The sequence below is a fragment of the Podarcis cretensis genome, assembly GCF_951804945.1.
Source record: "Podarcis cretensis genome assembly, chromosome: 8".
NCBI classification, from domain to species: Eukaryota; Metazoa; Chordata; class Lepidosauria; order Squamata; family Lacertidae; genus Podarcis; species Podarcis cretensis.
In genome coordinates this window covers 44,562,665-44,590,455 of record NC_137177.1, presented here as the reverse complement: position 1 = coordinate 44,590,455, position 27,791 = coordinate 44,562,665, and the positions used below count along the sequence as shown (strand labels likewise).

The following is a 27,791-nucleotide window of genomic DNA, read 5'->3' as shown; positions in this document are numbered from 1 at the left end:
TCGGTCCCAGCGCCTGCCAACCTAGCAGTTCGAAAGCACCTCCAGGTGCAAGTAGATAAATAGGGACCGCTTACCAGCGGGAAGGTAAACGGCGTTTCCGTGTGCGGCTCTGGCTCGCCAGAGCAGCGATGTCACGCTGGCCACGTGACCCGGAAGTGTCTCCGGACAGCGCTGGCCCCTGGCCTCTTAAGTGAGATGGGCGCACAACCCCAGAGTCTGTCAAGACTGGCCCGTACGGGCAGGGGTACCTTTACCTTTACCTTTTATTGCACATGTGTGTAAAACATGAAATGAGGTAATGATGTACATGATTGGTAGAAATTGAAATGCTCTGTTTGAAACTTTATAAATACCACCGCCTGGACCACTGGGCATGGTTGCAGTTTTGCAGAATGATCCAACTGTAACCTATTGCTTTGCAATAAATAATGTTGGACTCCTAACTCCTCTCGTTTCTCAGGAGATAAGCTATTTTCTGGCTTGCTTCAGTTGCAGTGCCATGACTAGGCCTGACACCAGACTAGGATGGATCCAAACTGCAAGTTTTCTCCAAGCATGCCTAAAGCTAGACAGCCACCACCTTGAGCATCTTACTGCACAGCGGCTCTTGCTCTGCTGGCTTCCCAGCAAAGCGGGATGAGGGATGGAAGGGGCTCTGTAAGGGCTCCCTTCCGTTCCTCCTCCCGCTTCGCTGGGAAGCCAGCAGAACATGAGGCACTGCGCAGCTCTCGCTCTTGCTCTGCTGGCTTCAGCAATAGCTGCGCAGCCTGCATGTGCTCCATAAGACGCACACACATTTCCCCTTACTTTTTAGGAGGAAAAAGGTGTGTCTTATGGAGCGAAAAATACGGTAGTTGGTAGCCAGTCCTATTGAGCCATGTTTGGTGTTACATGCTCAGATGATCTTGCCCTGGTGAACACCTCAACTGCCAAATTCTGCACCAGCTACAGTTTCTAAAGCATCTTCAAAGGCAGCCCCGTATATATCACATGGCAATAATCTAGGCTAGATGTATTACCAGAGCATAGACTACAGAAGTTAGACTATCCATGTTTTTAAAGCATGGATAAGTTGAAATGAAAGTTCCTAAGTTGAAATGAAAGTTCCTTAAGTTTCTGACAGAAAAGATACAAAATTGGTGCCTGACAGATTTCTGTGGGGAGAGCATTCCAGCACTGGCCAACAAGGCGCTGAACCCCATCATTTTGGATCAGTTTATATTATTGCAGTGTGCCCTGAAAGCTGGTTAGAAACCTTTTAAATTAAATAAAAAGAGCTTACAGTTTGCTCTCTTAACCATAACCCTACACAAGCCTTTGGTAAGATAATTTATTACTTCAAATCCTTTGTTATCTCAAAGGTTTGCATTACACTAAAAGTGGTTGTATATTCAAAAAGATTCCAGTAGTAACAGCCACTGTCACCTAGCTCCACATGAAAAAGATTCCTTCTGTGCCAGTCTGTTGGAACAACTCTGCACATTGATCTATGGATTTTTCATTTGCTTCAAAATAGCCCAACCTGCATGCCTGCAAATTGTGAATAAGCAAAGTCTGAAAGGTCCTAACTTTAGAGGCATGATTTTGAGCAATTACCTTGGGGAGTGGGGGTGGGGAAATACACTTCTTTTTGACTAAATAGATCTGTCAGGAAAAGCTAGACTGCAGTATGCCATTGCTGAAATACATGTGTGCGCTAGTAAACTGGACCCAGCCAATTAAACATCAAAATGTTGGCTGCATTCAGTTCATTTGAAGACTTATGTAAGTTCATTTTCATAGCGTGTGTGTCTGCGTCTTTAGACTTTAACTGACAGATTCCCACAGTGAATAGACTAGGGAGTTATCAATTATATGGTTAGCTGTGCGCTGCAATTGTATGCTCTGTAGCTTCTTGACAGAAGCAGGCAGAAAAAAGATAGAAGGAGTTTAATTCCCTGCTTCAGCAAGACTGTTAATATTTTAGACTAGAAGCCTGGAATCATATATTTTTAAAAGTCTGAAAAAGTGATCATTTTTAAGCCTGCCTGCTAGAATTTCTTTAGCAGGTGCCAAATAGCAATAACACATTTGTCCACAAATAACAGAAACTGCCTTTTGATGTTCTTTGTCAAACCATGGAATGCAACATTGCATGTTATAAAATGGAAACACAAACATCAATAGCGACAGAATTCCTACAGTGTGGGTTGGGGAAGAGTCAGTCTACCTAAGGGAGGAGGTTAAGAGAAGACTTAAGAGTCAGCTAGAGAACAGGGTGGTCCAACACATGGCCTAAGGGCCACATGCAACCCTCAATGCCTGTTTGGGCGGCTCTCAGCAACATTGCCTGCCCCCCCCCCCATCTCTTGTGCTGCCTAGCTTTGGCAAGGGGACATAAAGGCTCTGACAGGTCCTAGAGCCCTCCTTTTCCTTCTCAAAGCCTAGTTAGCACTTTCCTAGGTTTGGGAAGGAGATATGGAGGCTCTAGGACCTTGCCAGAGTCTTGCACCTCCTTTCCAAAGCCCAGCACCTTGCTTAGCTGGCTTTGGGAAGTCAGTGCAAGGTGTCAAGTTTTGGCTTCATTCTTCCTCTCCCCCACACAACAAAGCAGTGTGTGGCCCATGGGTTCCATTTCCAAATACTCTTGCAGCCCACTTGGTAAGAAAAGCTGGACTGCCCTGCTATAGAATTACAGGTTGGTGGCATGCAGTGTGCAATGTTAGTGCCCTGACCTGTGTGAAGCATAATAGTTAATGGCAGGCTCAAGGGAGATGCTGGTCTGGCTCACCTTTCCCCAACCTGGTACCTTCTAGGTGTTTTTGTACTGCAACTCCCATCATCCCTGACCATTGGCCCTGCTGGCTGAAGTAGATGAAAGTTCGAATCCAGAAGCATCTGAAGGACACGAGGTTTAAGAAGTCTGTTCTGGGTGATGCTGACATCTTTGGCATACTAAGTCATTCGTCTTCAGCTAGTGGGTTGAATCTTACAACTGGGTTGCAATAACCTAAGCAGCACCACCAATATTTTAATTTTCTTCTTTTACTTAGGTGTTTACTGTGATAAATAACAAAGGCAGGGTCCAGAGGAAAATATGCAGATGTACCGTATTTGTTCTGATTGTGATCATGCAGATGTATTAGATGTATCTGATTCTGATCAGCATTGTGATAAAGATATTAAAAACAGATTAGGAACACAAAGGTAGCAAAAACAAAACTGCCCACCTCACAGACACTTTTAGACATGCCCATCAAAGTTTGGACAACTAAATTATCTTAAGAGCTTTTTAAATAAGCTTGACCCAATCTGAAGCATAAATGACATGGTCAAATAAATGTGGCCCATTTATGCCCATTATTTTGTGCAAAAAATATACATGGTTCAGATTAGAAACATCTGAGATGCTTTAGGGTATACTTCTGCATAACACATTTATCCCAAGGTGCTCTTCTCTGATACACACACACACACACACACACACACACACACACACTTGGCCCTTTGAAAGATATTATTGAACCTCTGGCTCCTAGCCCTTGTCCTTTTGCTATGCCGCTTCTTCAGATGAATGTTATCAGAGGACGTCTGTAGGAACTGAAGTAAATGGGCATGCTCCACAGTGGACCCTGAAAGGTGTTTAGAGGTGGTCCCTGTCATTCTAGAAGGGAGTTTATAACAGAGCATTGGCTAAAGGCTTTGAAGACTTTTCTCATACAGTGTTGGGGGATTTAGCTGTCGCAGGCGTATATAAGAACCAGGGATGCTTTGCCCTGTCGAGGACACACACTACTTTCCATTAAACGTCATGGGCCACTTCCTCTCAAATCAGTGAAAGTAGAGGGGAGAGGTGACTCTCCTACTTGATACCCCATTTTTGACACTTCAGGGCCTACAGATAATAAGAATGGATTTATGCTGACAGCATACAAAACGTATAATATATATTTAAGACCACAAGGTTTGTTCCCCCTCAGCGAGAGAGAGATTCAACTCCAGTAAACACCTTACTCGCCTAACTGTGATGTATTTCTTGGCTACTATTTCTCCCTCCCTCTACTCCAACCCCCACTCCACATTTTGTCCCTTGCATTGCTACCCCTGGCTTATAATTTGTCATATAAATGCAAAGTTTTCTTTTGGATTGGAAAATGTAACATTTTGTAACGGCGGAGGTGGGGAGTGCCACACGCTGAAAAAGACATATCTCCCACCCCCCACCCCCCTTTCCTGGCATTACAGTTGATAATTTTGCAGAGATACTGGCGCTAACTTGCAACGGTGAGCAAGACACAGACAAAGGGGGAAATCGGTTTGTTTGCAGTCAGAAGGTGGGGAGGCGGAATAAGGTCGCTGAAACTTTTACTGTTTTGAAAAAGCCGGCGGGGGGGTTGGAGAGGGAGGTAGTAGAAGAAGGCCCTGAAAATTGCTTTTTATAATTAAAAAAAAGAAGAGAATCTCAGATGTTTTATATCTTGAATATTTACAATAAAACCTTCAAGTGCTTGTCAAGGGGGTAATGTGTCATTAGCAGGAGCTTCTGCGCCGCTTCTTCTCTTGGACATGACAGTGCAGCAGGATAAGAGAAGAGTAATTATAGTTCAGCGGGGCTGCCAGGTGTGATAAATGAGTAATCAGCCCACTGGAGCCCCAGTCCTCAAAGGAGGACTATTACAGCGTTATCAGCTGCAGGCCTGGGTGTACTGTGGCCTCAAACCGAGACACAGACAGGGGCCTTTGCTTTTCTTTTCAGGAAACGCTGCCTGGGAGACCTTTGCTGTCTTTTAGGCTTGCATGTCGGCCTCTTTGTGCTTCTGTCACAGGGATGGGATGAAGGGGTGGTGGGGCTGGAGGAGACTGCAGTTTTGGCTCTGCCTTTGGCTAATATTTAATGTCTTTATGACCTGGATCCTACTTCTGTGCCTTTTTTTTACACTTGCATATGACAATACAGCAACCCTAGTCTGCAATACAGCAACCCTAGTCTGCATTTTATTTCCAGTTCTCCTCCCCTTTGGACTGTTATCCACACCTTCTTCTTTTCCTTCTTCATCGTCTTCTTCTTTTCTTTTCTTTTCTTTTCACGTATCCTGCAAGGAATTCAGTGTGGTATGCATGTTTTGCCTTCTTTTTTATCCTCCCAACAACCCAGTAAGGTAAATTAGGTGGAGGGAGAACACTACTGCCCTAAAGTCATGGCAGAGTAGTGATTTGAACTTGAATATTTATTTATGGGGACATTTTTATCCAGACTTTCTAGTGTAAATACACCACTCAGCGTAGCTTACAGCATATTCGATGGGAATTTCATAACAAGAGAACAAAGTGATTACATAAGATACAGGGTCAGCAGGTAAACATTCATTAAAACACCTACTGCCTCATAAAAGCCTGCTGAAATTAAAGTCTCCAGTAACCGGTGAAAAACAAGGAGAGGGGACACCATACTTTACAGGTCAAGGTACTCCATAATTTGATACCCTCCACAGCATTACTATATTTACAGTGTAGGACAGGACTTAGGGAGATCCGAGTTCAGATTCCTGCTCACAAGTAGCAGGAGGAGACATGCTTAAACAACACACATCTTGATGCATCAGCCCATTCAATTCTACCTATTCAGTACAGTTTATGTAGGACGCTTCCAGATCATTAAAATTTGATGATCAAGTAGGTGCTTACTTTGGCTTACCTGGAATTAACAAAGGCAGGGGTAAGGTAGAAGCGGTTGCACTGCAGTGCTAGGTAAGGTATGAGATTATAAAAGGATCCCAGGACACAACAATAATCAGCTGAAACCAAGAAGCTTATCAGTCATACCAAGACCTAGAGCTCAATTCAATGTTCTGCAAGAAATACAATACTTACCAAAACAGGAGACAGGTGTGCTTGACTACCCTCTCTCTTCTCTCTCTCTCTTCAAAAATAATTACTATTATTTAAAGCAAAGTCATACAATGGCTGCCGTGGTGTATGGCATAACACAAAATAGTTGACATGGAGGGCATGGCTTAGTGCAACATGGCTGCTGTAACACAAGTAGAGAGAGCATCACACACAATTAGAAAGAGTACAGCCATTACTGCTTCCCCTTGTGCTTTGTACCCCCAAGCAAGGCAACTTCATGCTTGCTATGGGAAATCAGCTATATTCTGCTGGTCCTGATTGTGGAGAGCACATAGTATTGATACCCCCAATGCAATGTTGTTGCTTTCTAATAACAGGAAGCATTTCCCAGTACCCAGGAAAATATTCATGGTCACTACACCACACTCCCTCTCTTTCTGTGTCACACACACAGCACATGCATACATTCATACCACAGACATACATGCATCACTCTCACTCTCTCATACACATAAACACAGCCGTCCCTGCATCCCCTTTTCCCCGTCTCTCTCATAAACACACAGCCACTCTACATAGATCTCTCACCCTCTCACAAGTCACACATACATATTTCCCTCTCTGTCTCTAAGTCTCTCTCACTGACATGCACCCCACACACTTAATTCCCTCTCACTGACCACACAAAAGACAGACCACACAGTCAAACCCACATGCCTGAATCTCTTACCCACACTTACTGTACATACACATGTCTCTCAGTCGCACCCTCCCCACATTAAGAAAAGCACCTACATGGGTGAAGAAGTAATGTGTGAAGCCATTAAAGAAGACGAAGAAAAACCTCATGTACACAGTTCCTGTACATTGTTGGCATTTAACAGATGCTTAATAAATAATAACAAGAATTGAGTAAAACAGTTCATGAGAAAAACAATTAATCAAAACTAAGTCAACCAGATGGGAGTAATTCTCTTTCCCCAACAGTGTGTATATAAGGTTCTGTATCGCAGTGCTAAGTAATTTTCTGTAGTAAAGCCTTATGATCCTACTCTCCTTGATTCAGTTGTTTATTATGACCGGAAATAGTTATATATCAAACTCTAGTAAGCTCTTTGATTAAACTTAATCAAACCCTAATTCATGCAATCAGTTCAATCATTGATTTTCTGTGGTTTCCATTCAGTGCTGCTAACACAAGTTTTATAAGAGATTATATTTGAAAACAGTGTTAAAATTCTTAGGCGTTGTTGTTGCTATAACTTCCTATACCTGGCAGTGAGTTTCTCTGGAAAAAAACATTATATTGTATTTAAAGCAAATATATGCTTCTTCTTATTCCATATATACACACATACGCACCTCCTACTTTTTATCATGGCATTGTATTTTCTGCTGGAGTCTTGACAATTGGCACCCAAAAGTGGGGCGGGGGGATGTCTCTAGTATGGAGCTACTTATCAGAGGAATGCAAAGTGAATGGCCCTGTTGTTATCAGAGAGATCAACTAAAAGAAAAAAGGAAAGGAAAAGAATATACAAAATGAGGCATTTTTTTGTGAGCAGATAACCTTGTAGGCACAAACTCTCAAACTCGTTTTTTTTTAAAGAAAGGATGTCTATGAAATAATCCGTGCATAAGTGCAAACAGGTCAGGCTGTAATAGACAGCGGGGGGTGGAATAAAAAAAGGGGGGAAACTCATTTCATCACAGTTAATGGCAAGGAAAAGAAGGCAGGGAAAGACTTTTCTTTGGAGCGGAGCTGTTTCGACAAAAGACCAGGGCCTTGGTATGTCATGCACCATTTGCTGTTGTACTAGTGCTCTTTTCAAGAGCTGTGAAGCCATTATTGTAATGCGAAAAAGTGGAAAGAAACACTCCCTCTTGGTCACTGGAAGGGCAAATGAAGAGATGTAGGGTGTTGTGTGTGCGGGTGCGTCTGTATGTATTTCCTTCCTATGCTGTTTGTTCAGGGCAGTTTGTACATTCCCTGTAGTAAAAATCCACCGGGATCCGGGAAAGATCACAGTGCCCTTATAAACAATACTTCTTGGCAGTGTTTACCTTTTTTGGTGACTTTGCTGCCTGCAAAGGAGGACAGAGAAGCCGAGAAAGCTCCAAACACATCTTCTCCCTTTTGTCTTTTGAGAACAGTGACCTTAAGAATAACCTGCTCGAAAGTTGCGGGGGGTGGGGGTGGGGGCTTGGCTAGTTTGTGATTCTGAATTAAACAAAAGCCCTGAACAGTTCTGGGTTTTGATGTTTTCTGCTGGTTGTAACCGATTCTTCTAGTGGAAATAAAGAATCGTTTATTCAGCGACATAATGGGAAAGTTGCCTTTGAACATTTCTAATTTGCAAACCCAAGTGCTTTGTAAATTATGGAAACCCAGTTATTACTTGGAGGCTGAATAAAAATGGGTCATCTAATAAGTGGAAAGATGAAGAATGGTGCCACAAATGTTGTTTAAATAGTGCACTCTCTGTCTTTATAACATTCCACACACACCACATCTTCCCCCGCACACCTCACACAAATACCTTTCAAAAGAGCTTGTTCTTACCATATTTATGGGCCAAGCAAGATTGTGCTGGCAGCCCTGCAGCTGATTCTCAGGACTGCTTAAGTGTGAAGAGCAGGAGTGACATTCTAGTCTTTAATAAATCACTATAAAAATGTTTATGAACCCTGCAATTTACCGTCTTTTAAATGCAAATGGAAAGGAGGCGTCACTGCAAGTGTAAAGGAGACCTGCAGTGACCTAAAAGAGAGTGTGGGAGAGAGGGACGAAATTATAAAATGTGAGTCAAATTGTCTGATCTTAAATGTTTGAGAAATAATTTGCGCCTACTTCTGTGACAGCTTTGTAAATTTGTTACCATGATCTCTGAATTGCAGTAAGTTGGTGTTTAGATAGCATTATGGTTCCACCGCTTTTTAAAGAGTTGCATCTTCATTTGTGATGGAATAAAATGCCAAAGCAGTAGGGAAAGCACTATCAGTTACATTGCTTGTGAGACAGCAGGCTGACAGGGATATCTGATACCCAACTTCTCTCTTTGATGGGCCATCTAGTCTGGCACTCTGTTCTCTCAGTGGCCAGCCATATGCCTGTGGGGAACCCACAAGCAGGAACCAAGCACAAGAGCATTTTCCCCTCCTCTGGTTTCCAGCAATTGGTATTCAGAAGCATATTGGTTCAAATATTGTTTCGGAAAGTGCAAATTAGGGAATAGTAACAACAACAACAACAACAACAACAACAACAACAACAACAACAACAATAACAACAACTTATACCCCTCCCATCTGGCTTTAAATGTAAACTGAATGATTTCACATCTCTACTGGTGACTTGCCAGTCTCTTCAGTCTGCTTTCTGGGTGCTAATTATTGACAGGCAGCTTCAGCAACCCCTTCTTTTGATATTTGGTATTTAAACTGGACTTGGACTGAACAAGCCTTCAGACAGAGGACTGAAGTAGGGCACAGGGCCACCCCTAGAGCATGCTTGGCATCCCTCCGCTGTTTGGATGAATTGTGGGGCACAAATATTTAAAAGAAATGGGTAAATCAATAAACTGAGGGAAGCAGATGAAACAAGCACATACTCAGACTTATTTTATTTATTTCATAAAATTAATATACAGCTTAAAAGAGGCGGGGAGCCCTCAAAGTGGTGGTTACAATGCAGGGCTAGGTTTTAAGGTTTAACCTTTCATTCCATCAAATGCAATTGTACAATGCACATCAAACCAACGTGTACATGTTCATTAGCGGCACTCTTGATTATAAGAAATGTACATAGCATAAATTCATTTAAGAAGCATGTATGAGCTCACCTTAGCAGCTCTGTGTTGTCATTGGGATTTTGTGCTATGCTACAGCCACACTTCCTGTGTAACTCTGACCTCACACTATTTGGTCTCATTCTGTTACTTTGGTGGTGAAGCTTTTCTGTCTCAGAATGCGTCTCTGCTCATGATTACCCTGCGAAAGCCACTATTCAGCACCAAACACATTGCGTAGGCGCAGCTTCCTTTTTAAACAATTATATGATGTGCATTGCACAGTAGAGAAAATGAGTCTGAGAACTTAAAAAAAACACCCTCGGGGATTACTGTAGCTGGGTTTATTTTTAACTAAGGTTTGCCCCCTTATGCTCTAAGGTTGTAATAAATCACTTGTGTGATAAATTACAATATATTACACAAAAACAAAACAAAAGGGAAATGTCAAGTGGAACAAATGGCAGAAGTGGTGGAGTAATAGAGCAAAGAAAGCTGCTTATGACTTTGAGCTAGTTTACACAATCAAGATTCAAATCTCTCTCGCTCTCTCGCTCTCTCTCTCTCTCTCTCTCACACACACACACAGCTGTTTGTCTGAGACCCCCTTCTGTCCACATAATTTCAAGAGATGTACAGTACAAGGTAAAAACTATTTTTTTAGAAAAGAAAAGAAATCAATACCTAAAGCAATGAACTTGAAACAAATTTAACTTTAGATATAATAAAGAGTAAAACAGCAGCAACATAATAATCAGGTTTGATAAATAACAGCCATTCCATAATGAGGGGGAAAAGCTCTTTGATACAAAAATGTCTTCTGATGTCTGTTGAAGGTTTGTGGAGTGTTTAGTTTACAGAATGCTGTCAGGTTTCTGCAGAATGCTGTCAGGTTTCTGCAGAATTTTTCAGAGAGGTCCCCAGATAGACATCACTATGCAATGAGTTCCATGGTGGAGAAATCCCTGTTCTGCACTAGGTTACATTCCACTTGATTTCAATAAATAGAGGATCTCATGAGCAGAGTCATGTCTGCTGATCTCAGGGTGAAGGGGTTTCCATGGCTCTTACACTGCAAAGCATTCTAAAATAAACAAATAAAATTAGAAGACAACAGCCCTGCTTGCTAAGATGCTGATGCTGTAAAATAAAATAACAGAAGAAGAGACCTGCTGGATAACATCAAAGGTCTATCTAGTCTAGCATTCTCTTCTTACACTGTCCAGCCACAGGTCCATCAGAAGCCCACAGGCAGGACATGAAAGCAATAGCAGTCTCTGGCATGATCCACAGCGAGTGATATTAACTGGCATGCCACCTTGGAAACCTGAGGTAAAATATAGCCATCATTACTAGTATTCAATAGCCTCTTCCTCCATGATTTTGGCTAATTCCCTTTGTTACAACTTTTTTCCTATTCTGGGACCTCAGAAGTTTCTCTTTTTAGGCAGTATTATGTACAGTGTAACTGATATACATTTGTTCTCACTTTTAGTTCTAGATAATGATGAACAGCTGTAAAATCATATGTTAAGTGAATAATGTCTAGCAGCAAATGCTTCTGAGGCTTCATTTTCCAGTTTTATACTCCCTTAAAAGAACCTCTCTCAACTCCAGTTCTGTCCATATGTATTTTGTTACTAGACAATCTTATGCATGTTTACTAATAATTAAGCATTCCTTAGCTACTCCTAGATCAGCCAGAATGTCCATGGCACAGATTTCTTAAGAAGAAGAAAGTTGCCTCTGAGCCTGTGCAGTGTTTCCCCCCCTGAACCATTGCAAACTCTCTCCCCTCCCCCCTACACACACCTCCAGTGTTTGCTGCTGGATAATGCATGCAATCTACTCTTCTCACATAAAAATCCATTATTTGTTTACTCCCATGATTTCCTGTATTTCCTCTAGCCACTTTAGCAAGCGGTATGAGAGAGACTTGTGCCTTCTCTCACCACACTTTCAGATCACATCTGTGGGGTAGATGCGCATTCTCTCTCTCTCTCTCTCTCTCTCTCTCTCTCTCTCTCTCTCTCTCTTTCTCTCTCTCTCTCTCTCTCTGGACCAAGACAACCACCACCTCTCCACAAGAGGTCTGTTCATTGTCCTTTCTTCGGACAAGTCTCCAAAATAACATTAAACTGTGAGTGTTTCCATTGTGGCAACACACACTACATGGGGTCAAGATTTAAAGCAAGCTCCTTCAACTTCCAGAATTCAAAAGTGTATCTTGAATGTAACTCATTTAAAAAATGAGTCAATATGGTTTCTGGCCCTTCAGTGACTAATATTACATTTATGGATTGAAGTCCATGGGGAAATGTTAGCGAGTCTTGCTCTGGCTGATGCAGGCAGAAGAGGTGGGGGATGTTATGCTTGCAACTTTTTCCCCTCCACAGATTGCATGATTATTATTATTTTCCTCCTGCATATACATTTAGTCCCATGTGAAAATATACAACTCTTCCAAGTGGATTGTAAGGTCGTCAAGGAGACCATGAAGTACATTTGCATATCCTCCTAATGATAAACATTTCTATTCTTCTACCCACCCCATTTTTGCTGTGATCCCCATTCATGTTCATGATTGGGCCAGCTCCTCAGTGGACTGAAAATAAACAAACTGCATGTCATGTAGTAATCTTGAAGAGGGGAGGATAAGTTGTTTTTCCACAGATAGCTAAAAAGCATATGGGAGTTATCTGAAGCAAAGCAATTGTGAGCTCATTTGTTATTTCAACAACCTGATTCCTTATGATTAGTTTCCTATAATAAATGTGCAGCTGTTTTTGTGGGTTGCCTAGAGTATTTTTTTTAAAACCCGTTTGATATATTTAGTAATGACCATTTCTCCACCCTATATGCGATGGAGCATTCAGTGAAAGTCCTTCTAGCTAGCAGGTCCTTTCCTAGTCAGCTCGCCCCCCACCCCCCACGTTGGTTTACGCAGCGGCAATAGGCAATGGCACTATAATATAGTGACACTATAATAGAGTTTGGCATGTAGAACTGGGACCTGTCCACCATTTTAATTTCCCAGACAGAGTACCATTTTCTTACAACTCAGCTTTGTGTTTTATGGTACTGTAAGAGGTTTTTTCCATGTCATCTGTCTCTGAGGAAGTTTAATTAGAATGGCAGCTCCCAAACCCCAGTGGAAGAGGTACCATTTCAATTCACCACAATGATCCAGAATGTCATGGCATTGGTGGGAGGAGCAAGGCAGGCAACAGTGGTGGGTTTTGTTGGAGCACTTTTGTTCCAGCATCTGTCTGAAGATGCTGACTGTTGCATGCTAACCATGAGCCAGTTCTCCACCCCATTGCCAGCAGTGTTCAGGCATGTGGGGGTCAGGATGGGTGGGTTAGAATGGATCAAGTGACCATTTGATTTACTTTGCATAGTAGCTGAAGTTCTTAGCTGAATAAATACAAATATATGTTGTAGTAAACACAGTCATACTTAATGATTCATTGGACTAAGCCATTTATAAAATGTTTTCAACACCATTTCTAAGAAGATTGCAGTGTGCATTTTCACTGTTTATTGGACACTTACATAAGGTTTGTGTAGGTCAGTTTGGGTGTGGTAGAAGATTTAGTTTGAAAAGCAGAATTTGGAAGTGCTTTGCTGCATTGAAATCCTATGTTTTTGTTTTAATCTGCACATAGATCTAAAATAGCAAGCTATACTTGTGACTTTGATAGCACACATATTTTTGTTGTTGTGAATATATCACCAGCTCAATACACTGAATTGATTGCATGGAGGTGCTTTTAAGTATGTCATTTTTCTGTGAAAAATCACAAGTTTTGTGCAGAAATTTCCCCAGTTTGTATGCGTGCATGCCACAGCTGCTCATGTGATGAGCCACAAGGCACCATACCAGCATGCACTGTGCTCCCTGCCTGTTTCAAGGCTCACACCTTTTTCGTTTCTGCCTGTAATTCAGCACAGAAAATCATGCTGAAAAGGTAAAGCTTAGAAGAATGGTAGAAGGTAGAGGAAGAAGGGCAGTATGGAGGAATGACATGCATGAATGGCATTTACTACAACATGGTGATATAGCGGTTGAGATTTGATGGAACAGGCATGTGCAGTGTGAAAGGAATGTCAGGGAAAAGGTCAGAAGCGCTGGCCTTATAATTAGTTAAACTAACACAATAAACCCCTTGTGTGATAGCAGCCTCTGATGGGAAAACTATACAGTTAAATATTGCTTCCTGTGATGGGTTAATTTCAGCTACCTTGCAACACCCTAGCTAAGAGATGCATGAATCCCAGATCTTGAGATGAAGGTATATTCCTCCCTCCAATAGGATATGAGAGAGAAGTCCACTTGTCTGGGATGCTTCCATCCCTTTTTACCTGCAAGGTGCCCCATGTCAAAAATGAATACTGTAAATGTTTTCCAATAATTCAAATTATGTCAACGCAATCAATGGGAGAATAAAAGTTTCCATTAAAGAAAACACAAATACTGTTTCTGAGTAATAATGCTGTACTTTTCTATCAATATTACATGGGGGAATCTTGGAAAAATGTCACGTGGCCTTTCAGCATGTAGGCATTATATTGTAATCTGCTTCTTCACCAAGATTTTGCATCTTATATATTTACTGTTAAAGCTTTTCAAGAATCTCAGTTATGAATTCCATTTAGAGATCTTCTACCTATCCCTTAAGCATAACGCTTTTTGTTCATAAAATACTGTTTTTTTTCTTTTGCATGTAAGAAAGGAAAAGGAACGCTGCAATGACTAGTTTCTGAGTTTAAAAGTAAATACTTTTCAAATGATCATTTTGGAATTGGTATTCAAGTGTTGGATCAGGACCCACAACTGGGTCACAGCCAAACCTAAAGTGAATGACACTTTTAGCAACACCAACATTTATGTATGTGTTTAGAAAAACAACAACAAAGCAACAAAGTATTATTGCATAAGCATTATGTACTTTTGTGTACTTAATTAAGAACCTGGCAAGATTTACATCTATGTGGGTGATGGGGCAGAATAGCCAAATTAAAAACAACAATGTAAAAAGAGCAGTGCTGGATCAGCCCAAAGATCCCTTTAGGCCAGCATCATCCCCCAGCCCATGGTGGTCAAATAGATGCTTCTTCAGCTTCTACTTCTACTGCTTCTACTGCTGCTGTTGCTTCCCAGTAACTTGTTTTCAGTGTCATACTGCCTCTGAAAATAGGCTTGTAGCCAACATGACCTAAAGCCATGCCATCCTTGATGAACTTGTCAAATCCCCTTCTGCAGCCATCAAAACCAGAGATCCTCAGCACACCTTGTGGCAGTGAATTCAGTGTGTCATGTAAAACAGGCTTGCATTTGTCTTCCAGGATCTGGCTGGAAAATACTGACCACATTGTAGACTCTCGTCACCAGAAAAACTAAGCTACAACAAATCTAATTGTTTTCAAGTTGCCATGAAAGCCTCATTCAGTAATTCCCACTCACAAATAACAACCCCGTGGAGAGAGACATGGGTGTCTTGCAGGAATTTTTCCATGGCGGGGGAAAGGTCAAAGGACAAAGTCCAGATAAATAAAGTCCCAAAGAACTGAAATGTTGGAGCAGGCAACCTTTTCACAAAACAAATGAGAATACAGTAGTATGCTTAAAAACTTACTCTTTTGTTTTTAAATGAAAGCTGGGAATGTGGAGATTATTGTTCATTTGGTGGGACAGCGCTCTGTACACCCACATGTTGAGGTGGCATTAGTAGGGGTCTACTCTTCATGTATAGGTTTCTCCCATGATGTGGACATGCACATGTTGACAGGGGAATTTATGTATATAGTCCTGACTCATTTCACAGATGTGCCAACAATGTGTTGTGGTTGAGGGCAGCAGGCATGGCTATGTTTCCCTCTTTCACATGATTACATTCAGCGTAAGGACCTTAGCTTACCTTGCATGCAGAAGATCCCAGGTTCAATCCTTCATGTCTCCAGGTAGAGATGGGTAAAGCTCCTGCTTGAAACCCTGGAGCAGCCTGCCAGTCAGAGTAGATAATATAGAGCTTAAATGAATGAATGGTCTGACTCAGTATAAGGCAGTTTCCTAGGTTCCTGCTGTGTGGAAGACAAGGAGGATAAGGAAATCATGGTGTATGTGTTTTACTGCAACAAGCTGATATGGCTATCATTTTGGAAGTTTTTATTTTTTTATTTTAAAAGATAGTTGTTCAAGTGAAGAAAAAAGGAGATTGAGATAGAAGTGGAAAAGACAGAAGAACAGGAAGCTGGGCATGTGTGGTTAAAAAAATTAATTGGGTCCCAGTTTTAATTGTGTTTAAAGTTAGGCCCCCAAGTGGAGAAAGTTGAAGATGAAAGGTTGGGCTTTTTGCCAAATCAAAGTAATTTCTTTGCCATCTTTGTTGATACAAACAAACAAACAAACCTTGCTTCTTGCTTTTTTTGTCGATGTAGGGAAAGAGAACTTCCTGTTGACAAAGCCAGTCCATGTTTTGGACATTGGCTTGCCCTCCCCGCAAAAGCAGCACCCCTTGCAAAGATGCTATTTATAAAAGTGGATCGCTCTGTATGGAGATCAGCATTAACCAGAAGCCCATGAATAAGTAATGGAATCTAATTTTCCGTTATTACAGCTCTCATTTTAAAAAATGCATGTCTGGCAGGACATTGTAATGATTTTGTATTACTTAGGAAAACTTTTTTTTACAATTCTTTCTCTCCCCACCCTAGTTACTTCATTACTACTTCATTAGATTTGATACTCTCCAGTGTTTGTAGAGCTTCTGAAAAACAGTTAAAAGTAGCTGCTTTTCCCCCTCCAAGCCTTTGAGACTGCCAACACTTTAGATATTTCTAATGCCCCCCTTCCTCAAATACTCTCAACATGTTATGCTTTGGCGTCCACAGCAAAACCCATTAGCTGTGACAGGTTAAGACGCCTCTGCAGACTTCACCACAAAGGAGCTGAATCTGTGCCAGCTAACTATGCACACTACTGTACTTTTGCCATGTTGCAAAAGAAGAAGGCCAAATCTGTACCCCCCCCCCTTTCGATTTCCTGGGAGAGTGGACAGTTTTCAGTATTCTGAATAATGTTTGCCATTTCAGTTTGGGGAAAAGCGACCCTAAAAAATAGACAACTGGGGTATTTTGTGAACATTTAGCTGATCTTGTACCTGCGTTGCATATGTAATTGTTAGGGGGTTAGAGAGTAGTTGTAGACACTGTACGCTGGTTAAATTAAAATGCATTGATCACAGAAAGTTCACAATCAATATACCCCACTGTGTGCTTTCTATAATTCTGAAAGGCTCAAGGCATGTGCTAACAACTCTCAACTCTCTAATACGTGCTCTCAAACTTTCATTACAAGCTTTAATGTCCAAATCATTGTGAGTTTTATGACAGAATGCTTTACATCCAGAATTAGCTTCTCATATATCAAAATCTAAAAATGAATTAGCATGAGTATAATTTGTTGAGTGGGGAAGGTCTATGACTTGTAACTACAGGATGATGACTTACAACTGAACCCCAGACACCATTACATGGTGCTGAAGTGAAGCAACAAGAAACAATGGGGATTTATTGTATTGTATACATTTTGGAATTAACTTCTAACTAGTTGCTTTATTTGTCCATTTAACAAAAGCATCCAGTTTCAATTGTTGGACTCTAAACCAAATTAAGAACATCTAAAGCTGAATTTCACACCTCTTACACAGAAAAGATCCTCCAATGTGTTACTGCTCTTTGACCCAGATTTGGCTACGGGGCCTCCCCTGTAGATCTTAATGCTTGGGAAGGTCAATATGAGAGACAATTTATCAGATATTTCAGAGAGATGTCCTCCCCTGCCCCCCGATATGTGCGTCCCCCACTTAACAAAAAAAGGTAATTAATATGAAATAACAATGAGCTGCAGTGTCTTTCTGTTTGCTGATGCCCAACCCTCTTTATTATTTTTCTAGCATCCATCCACCACAATAAATTCTGATTAGATATTGAAACATCATGCTGAAAGAGAGCTCTCCCTGTACTCTTGCATTACTTACACGTTGACACATCATGTGATATGTCTGATAGGGGATGTCAACTAGGCTCTTTAGCAGTGAAATTCTGAGAGGCGTTTTAAGTTCTGATATCTCCTGTACAAATCCGAAAGAAATGTTGACAGATGTACCTTGTACATTGGGCCTCTTGCTTTTAAAGAAAGTGATATTTTAATTATCTGTCCTGCAAATATAATAAATGACCTTCTCAACTCTAATTCTAATATCCTAGCATTACTAAAAAAAGCCAGTTAATTTTAATTCCATTTTTCAAGTCTAATAGCACTATGTTACCTGCCATAAAGGGATTATTTAGTAGCATTAAAATTATACTGCTGATATTAGCTTCCTGGATGTGGGCCCTGGTTTTTTGTGTGTGTTTTTCAAGGATGGCCAAGCCAAGCTTGAATTAATTAGTGTACTAAGCTTTTTCAATTAAGCCTGAGCCAAGTGGCAAAGAGACATTGGAGACTGGTCTTCCCAAAGTGATAACCCCTTTGTGTGTGGTCATTTCTGCCTGTGAGCTTATAGAGAGAGGTTGTTAAGCCTGATGCATGACTGTGCAAAGTCTTGATTTCAACCTCCCTGCATGAGCATGGCTGCTCCTTCACATATTACTCAAAGGCAGATTCAGGTTTTCTGCTAAGTATACACTCAGGCACTGATTGGTTCAAAATTGGGAAAGGAGTACGGCAAGGCTGTATATTGTCCCCCTGCTTATTTAACTTATATGCAGAATTCATCGTGCGAAAGGCTGGGCTGGATGATTCCCAAGCGGGAATTAAGATCGCTGGAAGAAACATCAACAACCTCAGATATGCAGATGACACAACCTTGATGGCAGAAAGTGAGGAGGAGAAAGTGGTCTGAAGCTCAACATCAAAAAAACGAAGATCATGGCCACTGGTCCCATCACCTCCTGGCAAATAGAAGGGGAAGAAATGGAGGCAGTGAGAGATTTTACTTTCTTGGGCTCCATGATCACTGCAGATGGTGACAGCAGTCACAAAATTAAAATACGCCTGTTCCTTGGGAGAAAGGCGATGGCAAACCTAGACAGCATCTTAAAAAGTAGAGACATCACCTTTCCAACAAAGGTCCGCATAGTTAAAGCCATGGTTTTCCCAGTAGTGATGTATGGAAGTGAGAGCTGGACCATAAAGAAGGCTGATCGCCAAAGAATTGATGCTTTTGAATTATGGTGCTGGAGGAGACTCTTGAGAGTCCCATGGACTGCAAGGAGATCAAACGTTCTGAAGGAAACATTCTGAAGGAAATCAGCCCTGAGTGCTCACTGGAAGGACAGATTGTGAAGCTGAGGCTCCAATACTTTGGCCACCTCATGAGAAGAGAAGACTCCCTGGAAAAGACCCTGATGCTGGGAAAGATGGAGGGCACAAGGAGAAGGGGACGACAGAGGACGAGATGGTTGGACAGTGTTCTCGAAGCTACAAACATGAGTCTGACCAAACTGCGGGAGGCAGTGGAAGACAGGAGTGCCTGGCGTGCTCTGGTCCATGGGGTCATGAAGAGTCGGACACGACTAAACGACTAAACAACAACATACACTCAGGCCTGGGCCCAGGTGATACCTGGCCTATCATGCTCTCTCCATTTATTTAAGGATACAAATAATTCCAAGGTGCTTCTAAGCCCATTCTTTAAAACCACAATGAACAAGATCAACATATAAAATCATTATGATCTTTTCCATGTGGCAGCTGGTGATAGACAGCAGCTCCTTCGCCGTTGATGTCTCTTGGCCCTACATACACTGAGGCACTCCAGGCCTCCCCTCAAAATACACTTGCAAACCCTCCTGTTTACAAGTCCTGTTCTCATGCTCTCAGAGGCTGCAATCAGCAAAATGGAATGGCTGCTGTCTGCTAACTCCTCCCCAAGTCACTTTCTGGCTTCCTCTCAGCAGAAGCCTCTCCTCAGACCCTGGGCTCTAGCAGAACATACAGCTCCACCCATAAACAATCTAGAGTACTGTATATCATCTATACTGCTAAGGAAGTGACACCAATGTATTCCAAATAATTCTGCATTTATGTGCAGGTTTTTATAGTAAGCTGCTTTGGGAGCCAATCGTGGTTAACTCGTGGGATATAAATATAATACATTTCAACATAAGAGAAATATTAAGAACATATCAGTCTTGTCAGGCAGACTTGTGCAGGGGCTTTGGAGACAGAGGAGAGTCTTGATGATAATTTTTCTTGCATTCTTAGACTAGTTGAACTTTAGCTTTGTGTTGTTGAACAACCAGCATTTGTGGACAGCTGTGCTGGGTATAGGGAGCAGAGGGGGCTTCAGCTCCCCCTATATTTTTGAGAAGGGGGCAGCGCCCCCCCCCAACATTGAGGGTACTGCCACCATCACCCACTGCCCCCGGACACCCTTTGCACAACCCAACCCTAGCAGCAGTCCAGGAGCCGGATGGCAGCTGGGATAAGCAAGCGCAAATATAACTCTCCGTGCATCCTGCCCTCATTCAGGGGATGCCCAGTGTCATTGTGTGACTGCGGCCCCTCAATGTGGGGGGCAAGTCAGAGCCCCTGTTTGTGGATGCTTTAGAAGACTTTGTGGTTTCACCACTGATGAAACAGATGGCCTTGTTTAATCCAGCTGAATTCTCCAAGCCTATGTTTACTGATAAGAATAGTGTAAATAATTAAATTATTATTATTATTAAAAGGGAATAGGCTTCAGATTTGGAACATCTCAGATGATTCTGAAACTATGTGCTTGGTTCAAGAGAAGTTTGTAGACTAAAGGAATCATGTGTGCTAAATCCTTGACAGGAAATTATATAATTGATAGATTCCAGAGAGGTAGCATTTTTAAGATACAGATTTTCATTCTTTTGAACATGTTATTAATAAATATAACAATATATTCCTGTGGCCTTGCATTAAGTCCATGCCAGGTGATAGAATTGCCAGAAGCCATATAGTGATTCAGATTATCTCATGGATACCAGCTTTGTGCAGTTCATGAATCCTCATCACAGGCTCATGAGAGCTGTCTAGAAGTTTACAAGGTGCGAAATATTTCTCACAACATATATGCCAAGAAATATGTTTGAAGATAAAAGCTGCTGCTGTTAAATTGACCTTTGTCAGAAGAAACACTGTGAATAAAGATTAAGGTTCATTTCTGCTGACAGCAAGAGCTTCTACCATCAGAGAAAGGCTCCCTTTATAAGAGAATGGAAATCTTTGCAATAAGCTGTTACATTGGGCCCTAAGTGTTCAAAGATATCACCATGCCCTCTCATCCAATTTTCCTTAGAAGATATACCAGGGAATAACCCACAACTTCTTGTATCTTCTGGGTGAATCCTTTCTGCTTGTGTTTCTATCTGTGGAGCCTTTTACCTGACACCCAACTGTTACCCCATGAAAACATGCTCATTAGAAACATGTACCACCATGTGAAAGTTCACATAAAACCCAGAAGTGATATTTAGCTAAGATTTGTTCAGCGTAGATACAGATGAATGAATGGACCTAACAGTCATACTCATTAATTTTCATGGATCTACTTTGAATAAAACTTCATTGAATATCACCCATAGTCTTAAATGATATCTTTATTCATCTTCCTTCATAATGAATTATCACATGACAATCCTCTTCAAAGGAGCATTATAGATCATTTGTCTTAAAGCCCCCATTGGTCAAAGTCAGCTGGATAAGAGCCAAGCTATAACTGAGATTTAAACACAAGTGTGACTGGGTCAGACAGCCATGTTAGAGAAGGAAGAATGGGTGGTCACACGTGCTTGTGGAAGAGACCCTCTGAGATTTGGCAGGATTAAACAATCCATCCATCTCCACTCTGCACCTTTCAATGGCTCTTCACAAAGGGCTCCAGTGGAGTGAGTAGATCCTTCTGATTTGAATTGGGTGGATTCTGACACACCCTTCAACATCTAAAGACAAAAAGAGATTTGTGTTTGAATTTTCTCAACTCTCATACTGGTCGGACTGCCATACGTCCAGAATTTCCCAGACGTAGCTGGGTGTCAAAAATAGCATCCAGGCGGAATTTTCAAAAAACGGCTAGAATGTGATTTTCACTTTTTGAAATATGGCAAGCCTACATACTGAGGACTTCTTTTTCCCCCTCCCCTTCCCTTAAAGAGGCTGTTTACTATCTACTATATTGCTTTACACCATCCCTCATTAATGAAAAAGCCGACAGGGCATCAGTTCTTTTGCTTAAAGATAATTTCAGAAATACATAACTGTCCTACAGTCAGCAGGTCAAAGTATAACTCATGAGCTAGTGTGTGTGAAAGGACAGGCGCTGTGCTTCTCAATGCTTTAGTGTTCATGTGCAGGCATTGATCTACTTGTCAACTATACACAAGATGTATCTTAGGGGCTGGGAACCTGCAGTCCTCCAGATTTTGGTGGACTCCTGATTCAAGCCAGCCCCAGCCAGCATGGCCAATGGTCAGGGATGATGGGAGCTAACATCCAGCACCATCTAGGGGGCCCCAGGCTTTGTCCCCTCTGATGTATCTGTTCCACTAAGCTAGTTAACGTCTAGAGATCATGGGGAGCAAGCTAAACCCTTGATGACTGACAATTCTGACTTGCAGCATCAAATATTTTTGTGCATGTGCACTAGAGACAAGAGGAATTCATCTCTGATTCAGAGATATAACTTCAAGAGTCCCTGGGGAGGAAGCTGAACCTCAATAAATGACAGTTTCAACAACAGCTAGCAACATTTTAACATGGCATATCCCATTGGCAAAAAGTTAGGGATGAAAAAGGGATAATAATTTGCCAGGGATAAGAAGGGGGGGGGAGAGATACTGTTTCTATTTGTAGGGACAATTGGGAGTAGATGCTGACAGTGTCCATTGCCACAAGCTTTCCCCATTAGAGCATAAGTGCAAGGCCATGTGACTTCCATGTACTGAGGTGGCAAAATCTGTTTTGCAGCAGGATCAAACTGTCTTCCACACCTGACCTTTTGCTTCTTGAACATGGACTTTTATTGACTTTATTTCCTAGAAATAGCAGCAAGTATGCCCCCCTCTCTCTGCCAATCAATCTCTATCATTTTGCAAAGAAGCGGAGCATGCTGTTTCTGAGATTGATTTACACATTATTTATCGTATTGGCCAGCTTGAATTGGTCGGCCTGATCCCCTTTTGGATGGTGAAAATAATAATGTCTCCAATTACTTACTCAATAAACTGTGGGTTTGTCTGTTATTAGTGATCATTAGTGTTATAATACAGCGTGGAAATTCAGAGCAAATTAACCACATATGCAAGCTGCTGAATACATCTGCAGTTAATCATACACATGCTGTTTAAGTGGGCAGAGCATTGAGCAAGAATCGTCCAGCAAGACTTTGAGTGGAGGGGGAAGTAAGATACCATCAGTTTTGTTTTCCTTCCTCCCCACCCACCCCTTCTTTATTCTGGCAGTCCCAAATGAATGTTTATCCGAGATGCTGTCAATTGCTGAAAGCACAAAAAAGAATTATAGCTCAAATTAAAATAGCTTTTAATGTCACTGATTCCAGGGCACCAAATCTTTATGGCCATAAATAATGAATGGACAATTCATGTAGGTACATTCCCTCCTCCACAGCCTCCCTTCTTTCCATACATGACCTTCCTCGTATACTAATGTGGTGGAGCACCTTTTTATCAGATGATGACACATGTTCTTGTGAGTGATCACTTCCAGTCACAGTTATTTTCCTATGAAAATAATGGCTTCCAGTTACTGAGGGTGAGCCCGTGTTTATACCAGTACAGATTAAAAATAAGTGCTTGTGTTTGTCCCCACATACCTCTAACAATTTCCACCAGATAGCAGAACGTGTTTGCTTCAAGATGTTTTCTGAAATTGAGCTATTTCCATACAGTTGGTTCACCATGGGCTGGTGCTGAGCTAAAGTTGCTAGTTGATCTGTGACATTCATATGGGGCCAGGGCTAACCTAGGCTGAATTGGATGTCACTCGCAGCTGATCTACAGTGTCCACACTGGATGAATCTGAGAACTTGTGTAGGGGCTTTAAGAAACTGTTGGTGGTAGAGCTGAGCAGAAATTTCTCAGAAGACATGTGCCTGAAAAACTCAGATATTTTTTTTCCCTTTTTCTCAACCACCCACCAGAAAAAGAAGGCCACTTTGCATAACTTTCACCACCATTTACCGTGGGGGGTGAGGGTGGTTGTTCCACCACCCATCCCACAAAGCCTCAGCTGAGTTGTTCTGCCACATTGTGAAAGATGCAAAAAGATTGCTGCTGCGACTATTTGGAGAGACAGTAGCAGCAGAGCAACAACAGCACAAAAAAGAGGAGTGGGGGAGAAGCTGTGCTATTGCCACTGCAGATGGTGAATCCCCATCCCCCGTGAAAAATTGGGAGAAATTCACTTTCCCATTTCCTTAGTTTCTAGAAATGTTAAAATTTGAGAGGTCATTGGTGCACAGCTCTGGTCGGCAGAAATCAAGTTATTTCTTTGGGCAAAATGACCACTTCCCAAAATACAGACTTGCTACCAAAAGCTGCTCCTCTGTGCTGAAGTCCCGCCCCCCCCCCCATTGTAATTAATACATACTCCAACTTGCCCTGCATCCAAGGTGTCATTAGCCTATGTGTTTCCTGTTCCAGCTCCACTTGAGCAGGGGAATGCAAAAAGGTAAAGAAAGGGAGTGGTGCCATCAAGGCAGAAGCTTCGGGCAGAAGTCCTACTAAGCAGAATTGGCCACAGGACCTGCAAACACAACAGGGCTGGTTTTCCACATTTGGGAGAAAGTGAACTGATATCCCTCTAAAAATGAGCAGCATCATTCTAGAGTCTAGCATTCCCTACCTGAACCCCTGTTTGGGTGAGTGGGAATTTCACACAGGACCAACCTTCTCTTTCTTGTATCCTTTGTTAGGGGACAAACTCTCTTGCCAAACTGGTTACCAAACTATCCACCATCAAGTTTCTGAACCAGAATCAGAAACTTGAAAAGAATAAATCTGATTAATCTGAACTACAGTCAAAGTCTTTAAAAATAAATAAATCAGCTCCATGGTTTTCTTGAATTTGGAGGTATCATTTGCCCTGCTATTATGTAGGACTCCTGGCTTAAAGTGTAGGGGAGTGTAACACAGTGTTTCTAAGGCGGATGGTAGCCTTTTGCTCCAGGATCTCCACCTCGCTCCCACACGCATGCTGGTGCACCTGGAAAGGAACTTTACCTGTTTACAAATTACCCCAATTTTCTGCTTGAATCAGCAGTAACTGTTCACCCTCCCCCGTGATGTAATTAGGCCTTCAGAGTTCACGTGTGCTTATTATGATCTCTCTTGTGCTTTGGTCTTTTTTTCCTTGTAGCTGTAATCATATATATATCTATATAAGTATTAAATTGTTGTAACAATGGTTCAGCTAAATTATGCACAGTGGGCCATACTAGCCCTCCATTAACATAAAGTATGCTAAACAAAGTGTTTTCTTTCTGATAATTACACTCTAAAGCATCTACTGCTTATTAATTTGCTTTATTTTCCATCTAGGTTCTCCCCCTTTATTTCTCTAAACTTTCAGCTGTCTTCACCGCAATTGACACAGCCCTTCTGCAGTTTGGAATAATGTTACACCCTCCCTTCCCTCTTGCCGCCTCCATACACCTTGCAGCAGCCACAAAGCATACCTCTCTGTGCTGGAGCTGTGTGCATCACCCCTTTTACAACTATTATTCTTTAAGAATGCAAAGTCAGCAAAAACAATGTGTGTTCTGCATCCCACAGTTGCATGCATGCTCACAAATTATTGCCTGTTAGAAATCAGGTGGGGATGTCTGAATGCATTTTTAAAAGTGTCCTCTGGTGGGTCCCATCCTCTGCCAGAGGGCCCTTACAAATATGGGAGGGCAGTAGCAACAGCCTTGTGGGGAAGGGCCATAGCTCAGTGGGAGAGCAACTGCTTGGCCTGCTGAAGGTCCTAGGTTCAGGGATGACATCTCCTGCTAGGGAAGAGAATATCCTCTGCTGAAACTCTGGAGAGTTGCTGTTGTCAGTGTAGACAATACCGAGCTAGATGGATCAATGGTCTGACTTGGTACAAGGCAGCTTACTATGGTCAGGGCAGGGCAGCTGAATTTGAGCTGTCATCTTAATGTAGTGCTGTCAGGGAAATTCTAGGAAATGAAAATGGTGGCTCAGACCCAACCACTGACCGCTGGGGACCCAAGGCAAATGTAAATGCAGCATGTGAGCCATCTTGTGAATCAGCTTCCTGACTGTGAATGAGGTCAAGTCTCATTTCTTTACATCTGGTAGCCTTAGGACCTCTTGGCCAAGAAGACACCTCTCTTGTTCTGCTGTTTGCTGTGCCTCAAAGCTGGGGCCAGAAGAGGGGGTTACAGTGGCATGTGACTTCTCCTTTACCCAAGTCCTGTTCTTTAAAATTATTTCTCTTCTTGTGCCACTTAGGAATATATGGCACAGGTGTATCTCATTGGATGGAACATTTACTCAAAATGTCAGTTCCAACTAGAGATCAAGGGCATTAGCTTCATTATCCCCAGTTTGGGGGTGGGGTGTGCCTAGAATTAAAGTTCCCCCTGGAGGAATGGTCAGCTGCTTCTAGAGCACTCTTCTGTCAACTACTAATCTTCTTCCCCAATATATGGGTTTTCCTTCTAGAAGAAGGGAGAGGTAGTAGCATACAGCAAAGTGCAGGGTTTCGATAAGGCAGTGGATTGCTCATGGTGAGATGTGCCAGCCTTGATTCTCCTTACTTGAAACTGAGCCAGGGTTCTAACTAGGAATGGAGAGAACATTTGAACATCTGTTTCAAATGTTCTCTCTTTTCCTAGTTAGTTTCCGCCAAAATGTGATGGTCAAGCATTTGTTTGTGGACATATGAAAAGCAGGAAAATGCTCCTTCTCTGCAGGCTTTTGCAAAATGAAGCCAGACAAAATTAAAGTGGAATTCACTGCAGCTTTTACAGAATGAAAGTATCCAGGGATGTTTACCGAGTTGTACTTTTCTTCATAGTTATAACAAGAAAGTCAGTCGGCTTTCGTTTGTACACTGAATCTGAGACTTAAATTTTCTTCAGTAGAATTGGGGCTATTGTAATACTTGTGTGTGTGTCTCGGGAACAGGAAGGAAGTGGGTTCTCATTGCATGCCATCATTGGAATGTCTGTTCAGTGCCCCAAGTTGAGTGTGAACGAATATCTAATTCATTTTTGGAGCGAAACTTGAGATTAATTAGTTTTTCCAATTTGCACAGCAAGGTAATGTAGATGTGTTGCTGCTGCTGCTTGACTTTTTGCTTAATCCTTTGAGTGGATATTTAATCTTTTTGTTATATATTAGAATTAGAGACTTGGAAGATATGAATAATTAATCTAATTATGCGCCTATCACTTTAATTTCTTTAATGTTGTATAGAATACTTTTTAAAAACACACACACACAATCCAACTTCACAAATTGGTTTAGGATAGGAAACCCTTTTAAAGGATTTTGTATTTCATCAAATAAGTGCAATTTAGTGAAAGGAAGTACTACATTAAATTTAGAGTTATGCAAATAGAGTTAATCCTAGAGCGCTTTGGACCAGCTTTATAAGGTGTGCTTCATGCATTTGTAACTTGCATTAAGGAAGTAGGAATATTATAAGAGCTGTTGTGTTCTCTCCAGTTTACTCAACCTTCCAAGCTGGAAGTCAAAAGGCTTTGATGAGAGGGACAACAGTAGGGTAACTAAGGTAAAAGAGGAAATGCTCCACCAAAGAAGAGGACATTGATTTGCTTTACATTTGCCTGTGTTGTTAATATATATAGATGCAAGTTTAGTGATCATTACTGTGATTTCATACAATAGGTTGCAGCCAACTAAGTCCTACTCAGAGTATACCCACTGAGATTAATGAACCTAAGTTAGTCATGTACATCAACTCTGGGGCAAACTTTGGTCTTTCAAACTTCAGTGGCGCCCTGTGCAAGCCCAAAATTTGGCAGCCCCACCTCTCACCTCCCATTCACTATGTCATAGTTGTGACACCCTATGGCATCCCCTAGTTTCAGTGACCAGTGTGGCAGAACTGGTCATGCTGCCCTAAATCTGCCTCTGATTAACTTG

The 27,791-nt window shown here is 41.7% G+C and overlaps 1 protein-coding gene across 1 annotated transcript in view; it reads left to right on the top strand.

Moving 5' to 3' along the window:
- WWOX (WW domain containing oxidoreductase) overlaps window positions 1–27,791 on the top strand; it is a 555,885-nt gene that overhangs the window by 397,227 nt on the left and 130,867 nt on the right. The gene's annotated exons all lie outside the window — the stretch shown is intronic.